This window comes from Rhagoletis zephyria, unplaced genomic scaffold, assembly GCF_001687245.7.
Source record: "Rhagoletis zephyria isolate East Lansing unplaced genomic scaffold, Rhagoletis_zephyria_1.1 Rzeph_scaffold_00356, whole genome shotgun sequence".
NCBI classification, from domain to species: domain Eukaryota; kingdom Metazoa; phylum Arthropoda; class Insecta; order Diptera; family Tephritidae; genus Rhagoletis; species Rhagoletis zephyria.
The window spans coordinates 18,309-37,504 of NW_016157440.1; the positions used below are offsets into that span (position 1 = coordinate 18,309).

General features: G+C 34.4%; 1 long non-coding RNA gene across 1 annotated transcript; it reads right to left on the bottom strand.

Moving 5' to 3' along the window:
* Positions 1–5,000: 5,000 nt before the first annotated feature.
* On the bottom strand, positions 5,001–18,952 carry LOC108359216 (uncharacterized). The gene is made up of 3 exons (XR_001846891.1): positions 18,864–18,952; positions 17,242–17,247; positions 5,001–5,013 (listed from the first exon to the last, which is right to left on the bottom strand). It is a non-coding gene; the product is annotated as an uncharacterized LOC108359216 (long non-coding RNA).
* Between the last annotated feature and the right edge of the window lie 244 nt (positions 18,953–19,196).

Below are 19,196 nucleotides of genomic sequence, written 5' to 3' on the forward strand. Positions count from 1 at the left end.
GATCATTTATGTATACATTTGTCTATATCTATCTCGATTCGTTTTGGCTGTTACAAACAACCGTTATGTGAACAAAATTAATATACCCTTGTGCACAAGTGCGCTCGGGTATAAAAATAACGGAAACTAAAAATGTTGCCAAACTTTGGATACTTGTCTTTTGTTAATATTTTTTTTTTATAAAAGTGTTACTTAACCCATAAAACACAGCACGTAAATCAAAGTTGCATACGTACAATGTACAGAATTTATAAAAATTTTCTACTTAAAAAAAATTGATTATACATTTTTTAAACTATTTATCAGAGTTTTTGGAAACAACGCATGAACGAAACTTATTTTAATATGGGAAAAGCAACACCCTAGGCAAAAAAAAATTCTAAATATCAGCCACATGAAACTCGTGCATTATTATACTAAAACTGAATGAGCTACTTCATACCCATAATTTTTCTAAAGGTTTAAAAAATTTTGTATCTGAGCAATTTTCTAAAGTTTGCAATTTTTTGTTAATTCTGTACAAAGTTCATATGAAATTTTCATTTATGTGCTGTTTTTGTGGTGCGTTACACTTTTATGTGGTGCGTTACACTTTTATAAAAAAAAAAATATATTAAACAAAAGAAAAATATCCAAAACTTGTCAAGGTTTTTTTGTTTCCGTTATTTTTTCCACCACTGTATGTAAGATGTCCTTAAAGTCATACCTTTAGCGATTCGCTGAGCTTCTCACACAATGTTTGCATTTTAGTGTATTTAGATACAAGGAAACAAATGTAAACATTGTATACGCACTTTTGCCCATAGCCCGCATGCTCTTTGTCAGCTGGCGGCTCACTTTCCCTAACCTACATTTCTGTTCCATTTTCGCTGCCACCGCTGCCTTCTTGCCACCTCAAAGTCTCGTTTGTGGTACCTTTAAGTGCTACTCGCTTTAGCTTTTTCACTTTGCCATTCACCGTCATTATTACCGTTATTATCTTGCCACTGAAGCTTCTGACATTTTCGTTTTTTTATTGTTTTTTTCTGTTTTAGTGTTTAGTGTTAGGAAATGTGGCCCCAAGTGCACTTAAGCAGACTCGCCCACAATGGGGTCCTTCAGCTACTTGGCCAACTCTTTTAACATTTTCTTTGCTTTAAATTTTAGCATACAACAACGTTTTTAGTGATTTAATATGTTTTCGTATGTATGCATATGGATATTACATTAGATTGGTCAAGTTCTTGTTTATGAGAAACCTCAAGAAGAATATCGGATCATCAGATCTGCACCGTTCGTTCGATTTTCAAAAATGGGATTTCAAATGAAAATGAAAGGACGTGGGGCTATAGATGGGCGGTACGGTTTTATTTTTTCAAAAAGGGTTGCCATGTCTAAAAAAAATTTAATTTAAGTTATATGAAATAAAAATCAACTATTCCTATATGAGCATCAGTCGAAATGGTTTTTAAAGTTCTTATTTACAAACTAAATGTGTGAGCATTGCCACCTGTTTAAAATATTAATCTCGATTTGGTCTAAGGGAATTAGGTAGGAGAAATATGTATCACCATATGGGTGCCAAACGAACGCGGTTTCAGGAGGTAGTCGTTTGAAAATATTTTGAAGGGGGTTGCCACCTGCTTGAAGTGTCGAATTTAGTTAACTTATATGAAATATCAAAATATGGATAGCTAAAAAAATACTGCTTTGAAAGCTTTGGTTTGAAAACTAAGAGGTGTGCAAAGAGGGTTGCCACCTGTTTAAAAGTTTAAATTGAAAATATTTAATAGTTCAGTGAATTATTAAAATATGCATATCAATGGAAGGAGGTTTGCAAATTTTTTATTTCTGAACTATATTTAGCGGGATTGCCACATGTTTAAAAAATTAAATTCAACTGAATTCATCAGTTTTGAAAATTTATATCGCAATGCCAGACTAACGAAAATTAAAAGGTTTTAGCTTCAAATTACTTTTGAAGAGAGCTGCCACCTGTTTAAAAGGTCTAAGTCAATTAACTAATACAAACATTTTGTGAAATGTCAAAATACGGGAGTCAAGCGAATGAATGTTAAGAAATCATTAGTTTTAACATTTGGAATATTTGAGGAGAGTTGCCAAGCGTTTGAAGAGTTACATTCAAATTATTTAACAAGTTGTATCTATTGTTAAAATTTGGGTCTCAATCCAATGACTTGACATGTGCTCTAAGAAGTAATTATGAAATATGGTAAAAATTTGATAATTGCCACGCCCTTCCATCTAGTGGGCGAACCATTTATATTTTAACCGATTTCGCTGAAATTTAGTTTGTTTTATGTGTATAAAGATTACATAAGTGTAAATACACTCCATTCTCCAAGTTTCGGGGTGATTTTTCCATTATTTAAATAATTCTTTGCGCCAAATTATGCAAAAATAGAGAGAAAATCGAAATATTAAGAATATCGAAAATTACATATATTTACATAGTCGCGCAAAAATATCCAATTTTATGCTCGGACGCTACATGAACTTCTTCCAAAAATAGACCTGACGAATTAATACTCTTATTTTTTTGCTACACATTTCCTTGTAAATTTGTTGATAAAAAAGTAAAATACCAACAAATAAATGATAAATACCTACACGTTAATGACACTGGATCATAAATTTTAGTTTGGTTTTTGTTCTCCAGACGCCACTATCCAATTTCTGCGCGGTGATTCCGAAAATCGGGTTTATTTGTTTTTCTATGGAAACGTTTTCGAGATATCTGCAATTAACTGCCATTCAGCTTAAAGCAAAAATTGGTTCCTTTTATTCACGTATATCTTAAAAGTCTTAATATAAAATACGGCAAATGTAAGCTAATGAAGTTCTCCATGCACCATATATACATAACTTTCCGATAGGACTGATAGTTTCTGAAAAATTAATTGATCATTACAGTTTTTTTTTTCACGTTTTAATGAAAAAATTAAAAAATCAAAGTTTCACAGAAGAAAAAATTAAATTAAATTACAGGTTCTGTGCCAAATTTTTGCATTTGTACTAAAGCCCGTTCTGTTACAAAAAAAAAAATCAAATTACTAATGAAGAAAATCGATGGATTAATAAGAAATAAAGAGTGGTCAAATAAAAATGCGGAAAGATTTTTTTTTTATGAAAAATGAGCAGGAAAGAGAGTTACTCATACGGCACGTACACCTGAGTAACACGCTTTTCTACTCATACTTCATACAAAAAATGTTCGCGCATAATCATTTTACCACTCATTATTTCTTATTTATCCACCGATTTTCCTAATTAGTAACTTGATTTTTATTTTTTTTTTTGTAACAGAACAGGCTTCAGTACAAATGCAATTGACACAGAACCCGTTATTATTTGAATTTTTCTGCCGTTAAAGTTTGATTTTTTTTCGTTTTTTCATTAAAAATAAAAAAAACTGCAATGATTAATTAATAATAATTTTATTATTATTAATATTAATATTAATTTAATTATTATTAATTTAAATATTGCTATTGATATTAATTAATAATAAAAAAAAAAATTAACTAGATTTTCGGAATCACCGTTCAATTCTACATAGGAATTGGATAGTGGCATCCATAGAGCATTTTTGCTGTAAACCAGTGTAATCCATGACACTTAAAGAATTGATTGCAATTGGAAAAAAATCACTTTCTTCCATGTAATCACCGCCAAAGGCGCCTAAACTGTTGTTTAGTCGATATTGCACCGATTTACATAAGTATTTCTTAGGAAAAGTGATTTTTGTACTTGTGGCTTCCACTATGCCCTTTCGAAGCGCAACAAATTTGTTTTTATCAACCGTGACCATGACTTTTTTCCACCTCCCTCTATATAGTCGAAGCACTGGGCTTTTTATGATCCAATGTTCTGCTAAAAACTTTATAGATGCAAATTTTGTATTGATATGTCATCGGATTTTCTGAAAACAGTTTTCTCATTTCCACCATATCGTTTCGTCCTTATGTACTGTGTATCTGCTTCATCCCGTTAACACCTAAATCCCATATTTTTACATTTGCCTGAATTCGTAAACCCGGTAGGGGTAGCCATTCACGCATGTTTGTGTACATAAGTATGTGCAAACATTTGTATTTTTGAGTAGGATTCACATCTGCAACACACCTTTCACCTCTTTTTCGCCATGTATGTAAAACTACATTCGTCCATACGTAAAGGTAAGGTCGTATGTGTGTAGCGCCTTGTTACACCTGATACTAAGTACCACAACAAAAACAATAACCAAACTTCTAGCGAGAAAACCACACTCGCTTTCCTTATGGGAATTCCTGCAATCGATATTTTTAACGCAACGCCCAGAAGCGTGGCAGCGAGAACGATGTTGGCACATATTCTAACAGTAACCCGAATGTGGTTGCCTCTAATCGGAATTCTAACCGCAAATAAATGGGTTTGTGGAGCATTTTAAATTTCGCAGAGGAATGAGTAATACGCAAGAAAATGCGAAATACGCAAGAAATTTTATTTTTTGTAATACCTTTCAGCCCAGGGTGTACGTGTGTGGATTTCGACATATGTATGCACAAGTAAATGTAAGGATTTGAGAATAACTTATACAAATCTTTATTTTAAGTACATTTATATATCTACGCCGCACATAAGGCAAAAGTGACAATTTAGTTGGACAAAAATTGAAAATGGCGATTATAAATATCTAATATCTATAAAAAAATAAGTAAAATAGTGTTACTTATAAAGCAACGTTTTGCATTATGATTTATTTTGGAACGAATTTCCGTCATCCCTTGTCAAGTTTGGTTTGCAGACATTATGTTACTAGAGTACCCGCAACTTGATGAATGCATATCGTGCGCACAGGCATCTCAATCAAGTCATTCGCGGCTGCCCAGTATTAATTATAGTATTCGTGGATGTAACTTTTCAAAATTAAGTTTATTTTAAAGAAGAACATTGTACAAGAAAGTGTTTAATGTTTATTTTTTCATTAGTTTACGCGTAACAATTTAAAAATTTTAGTTATTTAAAAAAATTCTATAAAGTTAAAGTTAATAAAAAAGTCCCCAGGAGTAACCTCATTTGATTTTTATAAACATATTTTATGATTTGTTTAGAAAGCCCTCACAAAAATTAACTTGTCGCTTTAGGAGTAATTTTATTTCGTTTACAGCTACCAAATAATCTATTCGCATCAGCTGATTGACAAATAAAAAATATAAATATACAAAAGCGAAACATGAATCTCCAAAGTTGCTACGAAATTCCCATGTTGTCCAAAGTCAACCTGTACAATATTTCTCTGTTACGGTTATTTATTTCATGTAAATATCAAAATGTAAATATGATATTTCATATCAAAGTGGACAAAACAATTCATCAAAGGGGTCGGTAAATTTATATTTTTATTAATGCTGTTATTTTTGCTTAAATAGTTGTAACCCATCATATTATGTTTATTTCCCACACCCCGAATCAATTTCATTAGTTGATTATTTTTGCCCATATATATATATATATATCGTCACTTAGGCCTTGCGTACGCCGCAACAATTTAAAAGGTCTGGATAGGCCAGTAAAATTGGTTTGCAATCGAAAAATATAATTGATATTGCAAACCAGTTTCGAATGCAAACAAAACTGATCGCTTTTATTTTGATTGTGAATATTACAATTCACAATCATATAGAAGATTTTGATTGTAATCAATATGATTATAAGAAATTTCGATTTCAATCAATTTTGTTTGTATTATTTTGCTAAAAGTACAACAAAACGTGAATCATTCCTTTACTTACCAAAAATAAAATATAGCAATAGCAATTACACTTTAGGATTAAATCACTGATTTTATTTCGATCCAATTGATTGCAGGCTAAAGTGCTTGAAATCAAATTGATTGCAATCAGAAATTTTTACAATATAATTTATTGCAATCAATTTCTTGTAAGGACCACATCCTTAACCAATTGCTCCCCTTTAGAAGTATATGTAAGATGGATGATTGGTGCATTCCTCTCTGGTTCCTTACTGTTAAGCTTTCACAACAACGCCGTACTTGACCCTATCGTAAATTTACAGGCAGATACAATCCAGTCACGGGAAGAGTAGCGTTGGAGATTTTGTTTGTGCTTCCTAGTTAATAATGCCACATTCGCCTTACTGGAATTCATATCAAAGCCGCTTTTAACCGTCCATCATATAGGGTGTCCCGAAATCGATTCGTAATCATAAATTCCACGTATGTATCTTGGGTAGGCACTTATCCGACGGCCACTCTAGCACCGCGTTTGATTTCTTTACATCCACTATACCGAGCGGAGGTACCGCCTTGCAGGCTGACTCTGCTCAATTCACGCTGCAAGAAGGCGCTGCCGTAAACAAGGACAACAGTTCTATCGCTATCCAATTTATGTTCAATTGAATGCAGACAGACCTTCCTTTATTTTAGGCATTCTGAGCATTTGATAGACCTTCGGGCTCATCCATTTCTTACAGAGGCCAAATAGTCTATCTAGGCTCTTTATGCAAAGGGTCCTGATGACCCCTAAAGGGTATGTGTGTATATACCCACTCCTCAGGAAGCAATAATAAAAAGCCCTAAAAAACATCAATAAGTACTTGTACGTAAAGTGCTATTTCATATCAACAAATTTAATATTTCTAAAACAAAACATGTATGTTGTTCAGTGTATATTGTACACATATGTATGTATTTATATGTGTTATACCATACCCACATACCATATACCATGAAACACCAGCAAAAAATCGCTTAAAATTCATAATACCAGCATTCCTTTTCGATCATTATTTACTTTCTTTTTCTGTGAGTGTGTTGTTAGGAAAATATGCTGTGGCGTGTTCCAATGTCGCTGCGGTCTTTTTTTTAACTTTCTCTCTTTGAATAAAGAAACATGTTTTATCAATAAATTGTGTGTAGGAGAAGCTGAAAAGAAAGCAAAAAATAAAAGGCTATTAAAATTGAGTCGGCTGGCCGGCATCGTTGTTGCTATTTAGAATGAAATGAATTTGAGGAATTTCATAATTGCTGGTATTAATGTTTGAGTAAGGCAAAGGGTTGTGAAAGTAAAAATGCCGGCATGCCACTATTCGTTTAGAGCGACATACGAATAACTCCGTAATAAACTTCCGTTATTTGCATTGAAATTGCACTAAATTCTGTACGGTAATAGAAAGCAGCACTAGGTATGCACATATGTATGTATGTATATGAGAAAACATGTATAAACATATGTATATGTATTAGGGTAATCCAGAATTTTTTTCCTCGGAACCATGCTCAAGCGTTTCGTTTAGACGCCAAAATAAGTCTCTGAAAATATGAGCAGGAAAATTTGTTTTTTTCTTACTTCTGATTTGTATATTTAACGAACTATACGTTGTTTTGTAAAGATCTTGGAGTATTTTTGTAGAGAATTGCAGGAATGGCGAAATCGACTTTGACCGAGCTGACTCATTGAAAAATGACTTCAGCCCTTTTTTGTTGAACGTTCAATTCTTAAATACTGAAATACCTTTACAGCACAGCGTATCGTTCGTTAAATATAAAAGTCGGTAAAAAAATAAACAGTGTTTCATGTATTACTCTTATGGAAAATCGAAAATTAATTATTAATACTAAGGGATCATATTTTCTGAGACTTATCTTGGCGTCTAAACGAAACTTTTGAGCATGGTTCTGAGGGGGAAGAAATTACTTTTTTTTTCTGAATCACCCTAATATGTGCTACAAAAGAAGGAAAGTGGTATGACCAGCATGCCAACGCAATGGAGGCCAACTGACCAATTTAATACAAGCTAGCGCTCTGGTGAACGCCCACAACCACAGCCATAATGGCATCCAGCTAAACAACAGCAAATAAAGCCTCGTCAAAGTGGATTTCAGGATATTTAACATTTGCATACAAATAGCGCAGTCAGGAATAGATGCAGTAAAATTATGATTTAACGTTTGGCGAATACGACACACGCAGGCCAATGCGACTGTAGTGGTGGTGGTGCTCGTGTCGACTCTACGAATTCCGGAGAATTAGATAAACTGAAAGCGAATAGCGGAAAATGTGCAGCAGAACAAGTAATGCCATTCAGAAATGTATTTTTCCTACTACAATCTCTACCAGAATACTTCAAAATCTACAAATATTTAGCGATATTTTTTTTTCTCCCTCTTTTGATATCAGCAATATTTTTTACTAATGCTTAGCATACAGGGAATTAAGTTTTGCCTGTGCCTTTTGCACGAAATTAAATTTATTTATGACTTGTCAATATTTTTAGCACATAATACCATACATTTTTTAAATTCTAAATTTTTAGGGGATGTTTGCGATGTGTTCTCTGTATGCATGCCACTTAAACCTACCGAAATTCCTTTTAAAATATCAGGAGGCAATATCCTACCAAATTTATAGAAAAGGCCAAATAACGGCAACACTGAGCAGAACTACAATGTAGTGGTTTACTAAATCAGTGGCCCAGTGTCAACTTCGAGTGTGGAGGAGTGCAGACTCGGTAATGAAGTTGAACCCCTTTAGGGGGCAGGATGCCGTGCAAAACGCCAAAGTTGCTGAAAATGTTAGCGCTCACAAACCCACACCAGTGGTAAGCATTAGTGCCGGTGGAAACTAACAAATCCGGTGGCAAAAAGAAAAAAGTAACTAAATAACTTACGTTAAATAAACAAATACAAAATACGTATTTGTACTTACGGGCGGCAGCAGAGCAGGACGAACGGCTAATAGGCTTGCGCTGCGCTGCATTGGACTGAAATTATTCACTGCCGCATGCAAATTGGCAATTAAGAATTCAGTCATTCGCCCTTTACTGCCGCACTCTTTGTTTGTGGCTTTGGGAGCGTGAAAATGCTGGTCGCCACTGGAAATTAGGTGGTTTTTGCAATATTATACTATGCAATATTTGTTTTAAGCATTTCTTTCTACGCTTTATTTTATGCATGTTTATATCCGGCTAACTTACCTTATAGGGACAATCGCTAGTTCTTGTGCATGGTTCGTTTAAGCACATTCAGAATAACGATTAATCAGTTCGTGATACATATGTACATATTTACGGTGACCATATTTATGGCAGCCGAATACGGGACAAAAAATAATTTAGCTTTTTTTCACAAAAACTAGAGGATTTTAAAACCTTCTTCAATGTTCCTAGATTTATTAGCCCTGAAGCAGCATCTTTATATGGCATCTATTTTTCGATTCGATCTTTTGTGAAAGATGGCACATAGCTATTCAGTTGTAACATCACACATTTGTCGAATATTTTGCCATAACTTTGTACTTTGTGCTCAGGATAATTTATCCGCAAAATTTGTTACAAACATTCAAACGCAGGAAAACATGATACAAATAGCCGACTACTTTTGAAGCACCAGTGGTATTCAACGGATTATTTTCAGACTCGGATTGCGATCAAGCACAATGCAGTGAGTAGCATCCGGAACGAGCTGAATTGCAAACCGAACCGTCGAAGGGTTCCACTTCCCTTCCATCTTTGAGAACTTCTTTACTTCTACAACAATCTCATTGTAGCCTTATTTGGAGTTTCTCATGCTGAACATACAATCCTTGATACAATCAGCAAAATGTTTTTTGCCGTAGTTTCGCCTAATGAATATATTCTCCCTTCACAAAATTTGAAAATTGCCGCCACACCACGGCACATTGGACAAGTAATTGTACCCGAGAAAAAACAGCAAGCTGTGCGCATTTCCTTGTTGGTTTTGGAATCCATATACGTAAACAAAGTTTGAAATTTTAGAGAAAATTTGAAATATAAATGACAATTTAAAGGCGAATTTCTCGACAAATGTAAAATCAGCTGTTCTACTGCTGCTACCTGTTAAATATGCTTTGCGCACCACAGAATATTCAACGCTAAATGCGGTGAAAACAAAACCTTTGAAAAGCTTAATACTAGTGAAATTTCTTTTATAGTTTGAACACCAATCATTAAAGGTTGCTATAGAGCTCAAGGCGAGCGTGAGCGTGAACGTTCGCAAAGGCAACAAATTCCATTTGTATTCTTATGGACGCTCAAACGCATGTTGAGTGTGAGCTTGAAGAAATTATGCAAATTATGCATATTAAAATATTCTGTAACTCTGAAAGATAATTTAATTCTCTATCTTTTGTTGTGTCAACTATTGCAAAAAGTTAAGTAATATCGAACATATTGGCATTGAACTGTATGGCAAGCTTAACGTGAAATGTCAATTCATACTCAGTTTTTATAGGCATAATTATAACTTCAGAAACCATATATGTACATGTTACCGACCGAACCCGATCTTCGGACAAACTAGTTTTGCTTAGGCTAAACTAGATCAGGTGCCACAGTATTTTTGCGTAGAACATCTTTTCGCGTAGGCGGCCTTCGGCAGTTTCATGGGATGTAATTTTTATGAGCTATTACGGCGCCAAAATACCGAATACGGGACATTAAAAGAAATACAGAACATTTGGCGTCCCGTATGAAATAAACAAATGGGAAATAAACGATGCTGCTGCTGCTTTGCATTAATGCATTTCCAAAGAGGTAGTCATTGTAGTATTGGACCTGAAGCTGGTTGTTGTATGTAGTTGATGATTTACCTGCAGGGTAAATAAAGAAAACTTGGAATTTTTTTGGTCCTTAGCAATATTTTCTGTAGCGGCAATGATAATTTTATCTTACATGGTACTTCTCTGCGAACATTATTTTGCTTTAATTTTTTTCAGTGTCATTTTACATGAGTAAGTTTTCAAGCAATCATCTTTGCAGGTAAAAAAGTTAACTCCATAAATTGGCAATTACATTTTACTTCAACAGTAATACAATCTAAAAAATTTTTATGTAAAAAAATTATTGTACAAATGAACTAAAAAGCGAAAAATAAATTTTTAAAACTTAAGTATGAACTTAAAGAGTTATCAAATAATTTCTTAAAATTTAATGCATATGGTACATATTATATATTTAACTAAGTCCAGGTTCTCTAAAACATATATATGTATAAAAAGTAATACATACATACAATCTCTATCTCTATTCAATACATAATTATGTATGCATACTCCCAGTATAAAAAAGGAAAAAAAAGCAATTACAGAAGGCCTTTTGAAGCTCATTTTAAGTTCAGGTAGGGAAAAATTTAGTGAAGAAACCGGAAAATTCATATATATGGGGTTTTAGACTCGCTGAACCCGAATCCGAGTTCCGTTGTCCTTCATAATGCCAGATTCGAGGGTCAATAGGACAACAAATTTATTCAATAAAAATAATTTTTTTTTTGTTGTCGGTAAATCTGAATATGTGGGTCCCTTCATTCATCAAGGTCATCTAGATGTCATACCAAGGTCTAATTCAGAAGAATTGAGAAGTGAATTTTCAGATTTATTCAATAAATTTTTTCCTACTTGACCTTCAAAAACCTGGAACCTGACAATATGGAGACTAACAGACTAAGGATTCGCATTTAGGGCGTCTAATAACAGGGATATAGAAGTTTGGTTCAATATGCAGCAACTTTTTTCTGTAAACCTGTGTAGTTATTATGAATTTATTTTTTTGCTATATATATTATATATAATAATATTGTAAAAAGTGTAAAAGCCTGCACTTTCAATATCCACTATGTCTATTCGTTTGTTCATTTCATTAAATCATTTCATGACATCTAGTTAAAAGCTATGACATAAGTTAACTTTACTTTGTTAAGGCTTTTCGCCAGAAAGCATTACATACCGCATAACAAGAACGTAGAAAATGTTTTCTCTGTTGTTTGCCGTATACATAAGGCGGCGTAATGGAAACGGGGATATTGAACGCAGAGCCATATACAGATCGTACATCGCTTCGTAGTTTAGTTGTTTTGTAGGGCAACACTGTTTTTTTCTTTATGCAGATACAAACCTTCAGTTATTTATTTTCACTTTTGATACGATCGCGTTTAAAATTCTGAAAGCTTTAACACGGAATTTTAGAGAATTTGTTAGGTGTATTATGTGTTGCCAGACAAAATTTCCCTATGCAATTGAACTCCAACTCAAGTTGCAATGTTAATTTTCTTGTACAAAATTTTCATCTTCGATTTCGGTTATTAATGTATGTGCCGCTATTCAAATGAGTCTGTTTTCGTGTGTTTCGCAAACAATTTTAATTTTTTTTCCTCCTTTTTCATCAAAATTTTAGAAGCTGACTACAAATATATATATATATAAACAGGTGGTAGTTTAAACTCAGTTTAACCCAGCCAGATTGTGCATTTGACTGGGAAACTGCACGCTGAGTTTAAACTTAGTTGAACTCACACTGAAAAACTGCTTGTGAACGGTGCTATGTCGCCAGCTGTAAAAAAATGCTTAGCATGAACACAAAATGATCCACAAAACATTGAATTATTCTTATGAATACGCTTTCACCATGAAATGTATCTGATAAAGAGGTAAAATAGCAAATTAAAAATCACCGAAAACATTTCGTTGTACCACCACACTACGTGTGCCCGTCTACAGACGGTTTTCATGGAAGGCGCACAGCGATATCGCAAGCAACCATCAAAACTGTTAAATTTTTGTTTACTCCTGCATACCACAGACTAATTACCAAACTTAATATTCCAAATAAATATTGTGAACAAAACCACCTGCTTTGCGAAATAATTTTTTCACACTGAACCACAGATATTTTGTTTTCAAGTGAAAATACTCTTAAATGTAAAGAGTTAACACGTTACTGTATATAAAAAAATTAAAGTAAATGAGAATGTTGAATGGACTTGTTCTTCAAATGTGTGCTTAAATGTTGAACTTATATTTTATGAGCAATTAAGTAATGCTCGTAATGACGGCCATAGGCACTTGAGTGTTAAAACTTCCTTTCTTATCTTGTGCCATAACCTTTATAAAACCCAAATCTTGTAAAGTAGAAGGAGCAATTGCTTCGTCTGCAGTACTCTATACTACGAAATGATTTTATCTTACAGGGTGGGCCAAATAAGACCTACCAATGTTAAACACTTCTTTAATTTTTAATGTAATTGTTATTTTCTTTCTGCATATTATAGTTAATCTGTTGGAAAATCATAATGGATACTTACAGCAAGAGCACCAACAACGACTACAATAAGCTATTTGTTTTACACAATTAGCCACACAAATTGATTTTTTAGGTAATGTTTTGATGTCGGATCCAAGAGCAACACACCGGCACCAGTAACACCCATCCAGATGCACGATGAAACGCCAGAAACGATTTCTGCGCTTCTTACAGAACAATGATTTATACCTTTTTCCGGCCAACGGCAGAGCAGTATCCTAATTTGTGGTTCCAACAAGATGTTGCAACTGCGCACACTGCTAGGCAAACTATGGGCCTGCTGCGTGAAAGCGGTAGGACTTATTTGACCCACCCTGTACTTTATCTCTCCTATTGGAGGTGCTGTTCTTCATCTGAGACCATACAAGCACCTTATTAATCATAGATTAAGCCCATTGTGAATATAGATACAGTTCATACTTATCGATATACAAAAAAAAAAAAAATAAAGAAAAACAAATTGCCAGGTATTTTAGAATTGAGAGTTATTTACAGGCTCGGACATTCCACAAAAAATATTTTCATAACCAGACAATTACTTTTGCGGACGAAATTTTCAGTACAAATGAATTTTAGATAAAGAGTAAGCACAGATATATATTTTTCACGTGATTTTACTTTATGATATATATATATATTTTACAACAACAACAAATAACCATTTAACGTTCTCTCAACGCAAGTGTGTTTTAACAGCCATACTCATAAAAAATTGAGTAGCTTTAAAAAATATGTATAAATTGAAAAATGTATGAAAACGTCACTTTATAAATTTATTTCTTATGAATAAGACCATAAATATATCCTTAGCTTAGAAATTGATTTTTTATGTAATTTTACTTTCCGCAATCAATTTTTTTCCTACACCCTTTTCACCAACAAGGACTACAATACGCTATTCGTTTTACACAATTAGCCACACAAATTGATTTGCAGGTAATATTTTGATTGATTACATTTTGATTTGATTTGATTTGATTTTGATTATATTGCATAGGATACATTATAATATCATTCGAACAACACTTTGAATATGTACTTGACGTTCACAGCAATTTTCAAACTTTGAAAGATTATGACAGAATTCGCATAATATTACATTTTCAGACCTTGGAACTCCTTGAGGCTCGTCAGAAGTGTTGGCGTGCGAATTTTCCTTAGAAAGCTCGATCACGTCATCATCCAATTCGTCCTCAATTTCAATGTCCAAAACGTCTTCTTCATCGTTTTCAAGTGAAGTTTTGTCGATTACCTTTTCTAAAGCCACCTTCGATAAAAATTGTTTGACATTCATTTGGACCTCTAAAAGTAACTTGGAGGTCTTATCGATTTCAGAATCTCGCCGAAGAGTTTTTTTCTTGACCGGTGGCTAATAGCCATCATTCATAGCTCGCAAAATTTGGGTAGAAATAGCATCGTCTCCTGTGATTAGTAGCGAAAGAAAACGGAAGAAATTCCCGTTAATAGGAAAACGGTTTCTCAGTGCAGCATTAGCTTTCTAGAGCCGAAATAAAAAAGTACCTGATAAGTCATATCGCATACCTAGATCTAAAGTGCGATCAACAAAAAAAAAAAAAAGGAACAGTCCAGCGCCTTCGTCTTGGCCTGCAGGCTGTATCGGAGANACATTTGAACAAAGCCCCCATACCTTAAGGTAAGACGTATTCTACGTCAAAAAAAAATTTGCGAATTTTTTACATAAATGAATTCATAGCATTTTTTCCTTCAAAGTCATATAAATTAACTAAAAAATTACTGCATACCGGTTCTTGTATTAATTGCCTTGAATCTGTACGATCCACAAGCAGTTATATTTTCCTCCCTGAATTTTGAGATAGCCCACTTTATATCTAGGTGTGCGATATTACATACATAACTTCTACTAGCCGGTTTTAACCGACAGCTTCGAAAATATTCGAAAACTGGCTGCATTAATGCAAAACAATTGAAATTCATCGCTTGTGCTACCAAAATCTTATATCCATCCATTCTTTTATCTCGTGCAAGAAGTGGTAAACGCAATAATATTATATACATAGATCGTTTTGTATTTCCGATTATTGACAATTTTTTCCAAAAGTTTAAAGCGAAAATACCTAATTTTGCGCCGGACTTCCAGGTTTGACACAAAAATTTAAGATTCTTAAAAAGTGGAGTTTATCAATTTGTGCAGTGAGCGGCTCACTTTAATACACAACATGCTTCACTTCTACGGACATAACTTCCACCGAACCGTGACATAAGTTCCAAGTGGGGCACTATAGTTGCTAAGCGGAAATGCAGCTCAAAGTGAAAATTTCGAACAAAATCTATTTAATGAAGCAGTATTATGGCAAAATTGTACACATAATCAGAAAACTCAACTAAGAGAAAAGCCAGCTAAATGGAATATACTGTAGCTACTTCTTACTCTAATACAAATTTTTTACATATAAAGGCTTAAGTGTTGATGCAGCTAAATTGGAACCAAGACCTCTGGTACAATCTTTTTATGCTTTGGCTAACTGGTTAACATGAAAATCGAATATGACTTCCCTTATATTAATTTTCTTTTTTCTAATACTCGTAAGTACGTACCTATGTACATAAGTCATAAACTAACGAACTCTGTTCTAAGAAATCTGTTCGCATAAAAACCTCAATCAAACAACACTTTGAAAGCTTTCACCATCAACGAACCAAAGATCATTATTGCATGGACATGACCAAGTCAAACAATGTTCGTCATAAAATACCACAAAATAATTCCACAAAATCCGTCAGCAGTACGAACAAAATTGCAAAGAAAAGAATGTCAGAAAGGGGAATAAGTAAAGAAATGAGTAAGATTACTGCTGCTAAGCTAAGAAGGATGCTGCTAATAGAAAAAGGAAGAGTGACTATAACAATATAAAATAAGAGAATAATGGGTGAATAAAAGAGATGCAAGAGACGGAACATGAAAGAGGATGGACAGCGATGAAAGGGGTATACTTTACGAGCGTGACTGTTACATATAAAAATTGGTTTGCGACCTAAATAACAGCAACGGCTATCCGGTCGTAAGCTATATATGTATGTATGTACATGAGCACGCAAGCCAGGAGTCGAAGGGGCAACTGGCTTAGCTAAGTACATTTCGGTGTCTGATTGTCGTTAACTGATTAAGGACTGAGCGACAGAAGTAAGCTGCATCAACTTGGTTTTTATTTTTATTTCGCCGCAACAGTACTCTTTATGATCCCCTTTGGAGCATTACAACTACCATGGAACATTTAGTAACGCTAAGTAGTGAAACAAATACAAGTAAATAAAGTCAACAATAACTACAAAGGAAGTTAAATCAGATGTCCGCATAGACTTTTAAAGGGATAACTGAAGCCAATCGCGATATGCAATAAAAAAGAAACTTGCGACACGACAACCACCCAGCGGAGTGGAGAGGAAGTGAATGTTGTTATAATATTGAAAAAATTGGCATTGTCAGTTGTACCCACATACACATACAAACTGTGCCCTAGGAGCAGTCAATGCGAAGTAAATAAAATGCGTCGTGGATGGTTTAACCCTTTTTCCACTTCACTGCATTTTTGACATGAAAAAGCGAGCGACGAGCGGCAAAACGGTAGACAGATATACATACATATAACGGGTAGGTGAAAGTTTGAGATAAAAGAGCGATGCCGAAGCTAAAATCAAATTTCAAAGTGCTGTCAGAGTTAGTGGAATGCCGCGCTGTCTGCGGGTGAGGCGCGTACGTATCCGCTTTAAGCTCGGAACACTTTGACGACAGCAAGCGACAAGCAGCATCTGTCAAATTTTAAATACACACGTTCTTACGAACACAATTATTTTCACGACAGCACGACATCTTGGCTGCAGGACTGCAATTGTCGACGTCGCCAAATTAAATCTATTTCTAATTTTGCCGGCGACAATGAGTAGATGTAGTGCTGCAAAATTAAATTGTCGCAAAATTAATCACATATTCTTGATTGTTCATGTTTTTCTTATTTACTTAAATAAAAATACACAATTTGTGAAATAAATATACCAAAATGTCAAACTTTAAAATCAGCTGTTTGCTATGTCGCTGAGGTCTTCAAAATGTTTAAGAAGCTGGCTTCAAGGCGACATTTGTCGACAAAATGATGTCGCTGTCGTCACTTGATTCTTTTAAGTACACACATACAGACAGATGTATGTATGTGCTTAAGAATATGGGTGCAAGTGTATGTGCGCTGAATAGTGCGAGCGAAGGCTCAAAAATATACAGCTGAGGCTTTGAACCGTAAGCAACAAGTTATGGATAAAATGAACAAAAATTAAGAATCACTAAATAAACAAGGCCAGTGAATGATAGCGAAACGGAGAAAGCACTGACAGTAAATTGGGGCAAGTAGAGAGCAAAGGGCACAAAAGTCAATGAAATCAATGGTTATCGAAGGAAACTCGCTCAAGCGGCAAAGTCCATACAAAAAAAAAAAAAAGCAACGTAGTGCAGCAAAAAAAGAATAAGAGAGGCAGGAAAGAAATGCGAGAATCGCAATGAATTCGAGAATCACAGGCTGTTCAGAGAAAATAAAAATAAAAGAAGCACACAGCAGCATTTTGTACGACAGCTGCAGCAACGAGCACTTTCAGGAAATTGCTGGCTATTTGCACGTCCGCCCGCTGGTCAATACCTTTCTGTAGCCAGTTGCCAACTTTGACTTTTGTTTAATTTACGTGAACTATCTGAGAATTTTTCATTACATCTCTCAGCACTGCATCGATTTCTTTTCCCACTTCTTGCCACGCTTTCATTCCGCATCGAATGACTCGCACAGGTGAACATCCCATCCGTGCCATCATCGATGACTATTTACCTCTTCCTTTGCTCTTTGCTGGTTGTTTCAATATCATTTTGCCTGAGTTTTCACCTGAAAGTGAAAGAAAAAGTGATAAACAAAATCCTTTGCATGGCTTGCATTGCTGATGTAGCAACACCAATCGCACGTGTATGCGTGTTTGCATGCTGTTTTCTGTTGGCGTCCATCAGTTCAGCAATTGACAAACGTTCTGTCTTACTATAGCGGGCGAAAGTGACTTGTGGTTGCTGTTTTTGCTTAGTACTTTTCCAACTTATTTGTACATACGATTCCTCACACATATTCACTTACTCAGATTCACTTTTATTTCCTTGAAAGCGTTGACAGTGATTGGCTACTTGATCAACTCTAAAGCACTGCATAAGAACTCCCTAGTATGTCGACAGCAGCTCGCAAGGTAATCTGACACATTTGATGCGAGAATGATGTGTACACAACCACTTAAAGTGAGTTAAATGCAAAAGTTTACTTGCAGACTACAGGAAAAGTAAAGTGAATTTTTGACGGCTTTGGGAGAAGAAAGATTTAAATTTTGTATGCTTTGGCCTGATAAGTAAAATCCCATTAAATACAATAACAAATCCTAAAATTTCTTTAGTAGTGTACTAAGTCAGTGAAGAAAACTTTATGTACTGTAAAAGAAATACTTATGCTGGATTTCCACTAGGCATTAAATGGCAAAAATGACAAATGACAAAGTTGGGCATTAAAAAATATTCGTGTCATTAGGTTAAACAAATTGTCATTATGTCCATTTCCACATGGCATTTTTTTAAATTATTATGTTCAAAGTTCACAATTATGCCAATCCTAAATCAGAGCCTGACATTGTCGGTTGTGCAAATTCTGAACAAATGGAGATTTTTATACTCTCTAATATTTCACGCTTGTCATAATTTAAACTGTCTTTTTTCACACTCTTACAGCCAATTTCTCGAAAGCTATGTAAGTGAAAATGATTTCAATTTTTTGAATTTTATATGGAAATTTACAGAAAATAAAAAATCATTTTCCATTTAAATTGATAATGGAACCGGCTGTTAATCTCTCTCTACATTAGCGTCACGCAATGTGTATTCGCACCTATTCTAGGTTCAATCAGCTAAAGTTTCAATCTTGACTCTGGCTACACGTCTTACGGTATCCACACACCTATGCGATTCTGTCATTGCAAATCTTTTCCAACAAAAATTACAACAATGCCGACCATTTTGAGGAACGAAACACTAATACGATTTTGCTGCAGCGATT